The sequence below is a fragment of the Leptidea sinapis genome, chromosome 47 (genome assembly GCF_905404315.1).
Source record: "Leptidea sinapis chromosome 47, ilLepSina1.1, whole genome shotgun sequence".
In the NCBI taxonomy this organism is placed as follows: domain Eukaryota; kingdom Metazoa; phylum Arthropoda; class Insecta; order Lepidoptera; family Pieridae; genus Leptidea; species Leptidea sinapis.
In genome coordinates this window covers 847,521-853,520 of record NC_066311.1, presented here as the reverse complement: position 1 = coordinate 853,520, position 6,000 = coordinate 847,521, and the positions used below count along the sequence as shown (strand labels likewise).

General features: G+C 30.2%; 1 protein-coding gene across 1 annotated transcript in view; it reads left to right on the top strand.

The window, feature by feature from the left end:
• The first annotated feature begins 447 nt into the window (after positions 1-447).
• LOC126978121 (transcription factor egl-13) overlaps positions 448-6,000 on the top strand; it is a 343,538-nt gene continuing 337,985 nt past the window's right edge. The window contains exon 1 of the mRNA XM_050826857.1: positions 448-738. The gene's annotated coding sequence lies outside the window, so the exon portion shown is untranslated. The remainder of the gene's footprint in view (positions 739-6,000) is intronic.

Below are 6,000 nucleotides of genomic sequence, written 5' to 3'. Positions count from 1 at the left end.
TCACTGAGGTGAGAGGTGGTCGAATTTAATGTAAAGTGTATTTTATAAGTTCATAATTAATTCAATCAATTATAAATATCATTATAGGACCGTTATACAAAATCTGCTTTCTTCCCTAAAACATAAATAGTTATAAATCATACATTCTATTTGTTAAATAAAGCAAAAAATCAGCCATAAATCTGTACGATTACAACAACGAAATAACTTGTAACAAAATATATATCTTCGTTATTTATGTGCTCATATCGATTGTAGGTTGCCATTAAAACGGGTTGAATTAAAAAAAATCACACATCTATTAAACTGATTAGATTTCTATAGGTAATTTATTGTCAAGAGTTAAGGCTCTTCGGGCCCAATGTCCGCTAGATAAAGACAAGTGAATTTAGAGTGAGAGGTGTATACTTGGGCCTTGCAAGGTGATTTTAGTTGCGTCTACGCAAGCATATGATCAGGTTGTTGTTAATAACACAAGGCGTAAGGCATGGCGTAACTCGATCCCCTGTTACCGCGATGTTCGTAACAAAAATAATGGATATTTGCACACATTTTGAATAAAACACACACAAACAAATTTATATAGTGCAATATTTATCACATGATTCTGGATAGTGTAGTGAAAAGTGGACATAAACTTATTAATTAGTGTCTAGTGATATAAACGAATGTGGTACCTTTACTATTAAAACTGTGAAGTGCCAATTGCTAATGCCGGGTCCACTCAGCTCTTATAAGGTGAATACTATATTTACTTCTAAGTATTCAATTTTACAACTAAAAGATTATTTTTACTAAGTTCCCATTACACAATCAAATAATTCAAACTCATAACAATTTTATTACAATTTTGCCGAAACGGGCAGCGTACTTAACGATCATTTAACATATAAGCTAGCAAAATGACTTTTTGTGTAGAGAACCACATTTAAATATACACGATATAATAATTGTTAACAAGTGACATAATATCAAAAACTTATTATTACATCAAAAAGTTTCAACTAATTACATAATAATTATAATAGGTATTTGAAGTTTAATTTGCTTCGTATTTAATATATATATTTTTCCTTTATTTAATTCTTATTTGAATACTTTTTACAATGACTCTACTTTCGTTTACTTTAAATCTTTAACTCGTACCTACACTGAGCGGCAATATTAATGTGCAATACTAAATATCAGCTGATGAAATATAAAATCTAATTTAAAATAGGTAATTTAATAAGTTTTTTTAAATACTTAATCGTATATGTCCACTTTTTCGACACAATATCCCATACTTAGCAAGGAACGTATCTAATGTTAATATACAATTAGCTACGCAATTGTTACAGTAAGATTTGTTTACAATAATTTATAATTACAATTGGTAGAGAAATTAAGTTTTATCTACCTTCAGTAATTGATTTTTATGCACTGGAAGTTATATTTTAGCCGATATTTAAGCTTGGCGTAACTTTACACCGCGTTTATTAATAAGATAGTTAGAGTTCTATCCAATTCTTAAATTTTATCCTCCCATCTGGAGGACCATAGTCAATGATATATTTTGGACTGTGTAGCTTTAGACTTCTTCTTCTTAGAGCGTATGTCTAGTCCATTTCTTCGAGTAAATTTTCTATGTAATCTGACAGCCTACAACTGGACTGGAGAACTTAAACAGAAGTTAACAGCGGCTATAATTTTATTTAAACTTCTGGTAGATTCTTCAATAATATTTCAAAGTACTAGTTGATGTGGAAAAGACGTTTCATAGATAAGAAGTAATAGTCGATAGTATTTTTTTGATGAACGCGAGTGTTACACATTTACCTAAATAAATAAACTTCTTAAAGGATAACGCGGGTAAGTTTTGACAAAAACATATTACAAAGACTATTACTTAAATAAAAAAAGTGTTTTATTTAAGTAATAGTCGAGTTAGTTTCAAATTGATCGAGGTATTAGAGTAGTTTGGCGCACGAAAGATAAAATCTATACAAAAGAGATATGAGGAGAGATTATACGTTATATTATGTGTTTATATACAGCTTTTTTACTAAATAGATATGAATGCTTACACTTCATTTATGTCTAGAAAGCTTTTATCTATCTTTTTGCCTGTTGTGGCCAATGATACAGATGGGCTGATTTTGATGAAACTTTACTACGGCTCCTTTTTAGTTTTAACAAAAGGATTCGTTTTCACTTGATAAGCGTCATAGTTCCAGCATCCGTCTTCATACACACGTCGTATTTTGTATACAAACTGTGGATAAAATAATATAAAAATCTATGCTAGACGGATGCTGGAACTAGTATTCAATATTATAATATAAACAATTCCCAATACAAAGTTGACAAATCTAGCGTCAATTTACTTTCTCGCAATGAATGACTGAGCAAATAATATTCAAGCTCTCCTCAAGAATCTTTCGTTGTGTTAATAATATTAAATGTTGATTTGTAGTTGTTTTAAATACTACAAAGAACACCGTTTTATTTAATGAAACTTATACGTGACTAAAGACACAAAATGCTAGGCTTAGAAACTTGACACCTTGTACATTCTTCCTCCATTGTTCAAGTTAATAACAGCGTTTATAAATTATTTATTTGTAGTATGACTTAGACGATGTAACTCAAACATACATAATATAATCATGCTCTCTCGTGTAGGCAGGGATTACGAACGCATATTCTTATCGCTAAATCCTCTGATATGATGATTATTCTTACCTTCACTTTATTTTTTGCAGTCAGTCTGTAATAATTAAATTAATAATTGCAGTCTATTATGACGAAACAATTTTCACAAATCAATTTGTTATTTTTAAGAGATAGGGATATCACTTTACACTTCTGGGATTGGATATACTAATTTGATTTGAACCAAAATGTATGGACGATGCGGGACTCGAACGGGTGGCTTAGTTGGTAAGAGCACTCGTACGGAACCCGAGAGGTGCGTGTTTGAGTCCTACATCGTTCATATATTTTGGTACAAAGTAAAATTGTATAATTTTCACAAAACCTCGTCAATTATTTATCAATTAGATACCGGGGCTGTTGCCAAAGACAGGAAGCGTCACAAATATGTCGGTTTAGTCTTACATATTTATGTATCATTTGGTGTTGACTCAATTGGCTAATCCTAATTTGTGGTGCTTATATATACGGTAGAAGACACACTATGAAGCGACGGGAGAACGAAGAAATACCGTTTACGCGTCTCAAAAGTGCAACTGAAGACAGCGCTCGGGGCGCTGGCAGATGTTTTGACCAAACAATAATTGTAGCTATTCAACGCGGAAATACTTTCGGTACATTTTCCTATCTAACAATGTATTTGAATTTATTACTAATAAGCATATAGTATTTCCTTTGATTAACGCAAGTGTTTAAAAAAATATTTTTCAATGGATTAAAACGCGTGTACTTATAACTGTATTTTGAATAAAAGTTATTTTTTTATAATATATGTATTCAAACAAAACAAATCTTATAACTATATTTACAATACTATGATTACATATATGTTATTATATATTTTTATAACTGATTTATATAACCCGACGTTTCGTGATCTTTGCAGAAGCAAGCTTTGTCAGGGGGACTCGCTGAAAATGTGCTTACAGTTTGAAGACCACCCGTTTTAATCATTTAAAAAGTATTTTATATAAATAAGCATACTCATTTGTGTTGTTTAAAATATACCTACATAGTTTTATACAAGTTAAGATTGATTTAGCCGTCTCTCAGGTTAGCGTGCATAAATGCGCAGATAGGATTCTTAAAACTATTATTTAATAAAATATATATTTGTGTGAGCACGCTTTATTATATTATGTTTAATATATTTGAATATTTAGGACTTGGAATATTAAATATGAACAAGAAAATGATTTTGATACAAAACCAGTTAATAACGTTGTTTAGCGGTGTGACAAGTTATATTACAATCCATTTCTAAGGCCTTTCTCATTTATTTTTTACTGTTGACATTAGACATTTTTTTAAATGACTGAGAAAATAATGGCTGGCACTTGCAATTAATTTGCTAAAATCAGAATTGCAATTTTGACAACGAATACAAAGACAAAAATAGATTTAATTACGAGTTTTCTTTTAAATACTGTTATTACCTGAAAATGAAATGTTCATTATAATAATACTTACGCAGCAATATTATCAATGTTATTATTAATTACTTTAGGATTGTGATGTGAATGTAGTCTTTGTTCATTCACCATAACATTCCATCAGCCAACAGGTAACTTAGACTTCAGTATCACGTTACAGAGAAATTGTTACGTATTACAATCATTATTATAGTTTTCAAGTTATTACATGTAGAATCAAAGTTGATCTTTCATATAAACGACTTTTTATTTAAAGAAAACTATATTTATTCGTTTAGTTTGAGTGTGGCCTTGAAGGCAAAGGGACTGGGGAATAGTTTTGGGAATTATTTGTATGGTTCATTAAGTAACAATATTGTTTTATATATAAGTAAAACGATACTCCTAATCAAATTCAAATATTTTTATTCAAAATAGGACATAAAATCACATATTGAAAGGTATGCCTCAGACCAGAGAAGAACGGGCGCAACAAACTCAAGTTCAAAGTTAACTTTTGTGAGGTTGCAGAAAGTAATGTCTGGGTCTTCTAAACCGATTTTGAAATAGCTCTAAAAGGTTTATTAATATTATTAAAGTATTATTGTGAAACAATTTGTAGACCAACACCAGAGGAATCACGGGAGCGTTACCGGCCTTTAGGAAGGTGTACGCGATTTTTTTTAAAGTACCCATGTTGTATCGTCCCGGAAACACCGTACAAGGAAGCTCATTCCACAGCTTTGTTTTTGTACGTTGTTATTAATTTCATACTTTTACAGTTATTTTGTTTTTCACCGAATAAACTTTATAATTATAACATTGAAGTGATTTTACACTAATTATCTTGCTCCAAATTAGGCAAAGCACACTCTACACTGTGAAAACATATTTAAAAACAAACGTCCATATTCACCATATAAAACGGTTGCATCTACCGGGACTCGAATCCAGGATCAGTGGCTAAGGTAACTAACCACTGTACTCAATGCCTTGCCAAATAGCACATTCCTTCGTACATCTATCTATAAACTATATAATATACATTAATGACTACAACCCTCCAATCTTTAGATTACCCCAGCGAATGGCCTAGTAAATGTGAACTAAACTAGTTTGTAAATAAAATCTCGAACAAATTCCATTGTAATATAAATGCATAACAATAAAACAAATTGTCGTAAACAAACTCGTCAAAAAGTTATAAAAACATATCGATGAATAAGTAAGGAAAACCACCGCCCGTTGAAATCTTTTGCTTGAGAGAATGGAGCTGCTATCAAAATTAAACAAATAAAATTAAAAACAATTTAATTGTTTTTATACGATCCATTTGTTTTGATTTTTATGTACGCTGGCTGACAATCGTTTATTTACACGTGACAAAACAGAACTTTTCAATTAGTTTAAGTTTAACGATTCGGTATATAAAAGCTTAATACGTTTCATTTAAATTTGCAAAAAGTATACCGTTCTTTCTCGTAGGTGAGTTACAATGTTCATAACGTAATACATACAAACAAAACAATTTATTATTTTGTATATATAAATACAGCTACGACTATATAGCACAGTGGCAGTGTAATGAGATGTTTATTTGTATTTATGTATGTTTAAGTAAGTATATTGTATTTAATATATCGTTGTCTTTCAAACCCATAGTATAGGCTATGCTTAGTTTGGGCAGAATAATTTTTTTTAAAGTGTTTGAATATTGTTACTATTAATTTATTTAATATTATTTGTAAGGGTTCAAAATAAACTCATACGAAGGTAAGAGTAAGAGAAATACTTTGGAAATTTTGAGTTCAGTAATGAGGAGATATTATTGTATATTTGATATTAAAAGGGATTCATTATTATAACAGTAATTATCTGTTGTTGTATAGCAAAA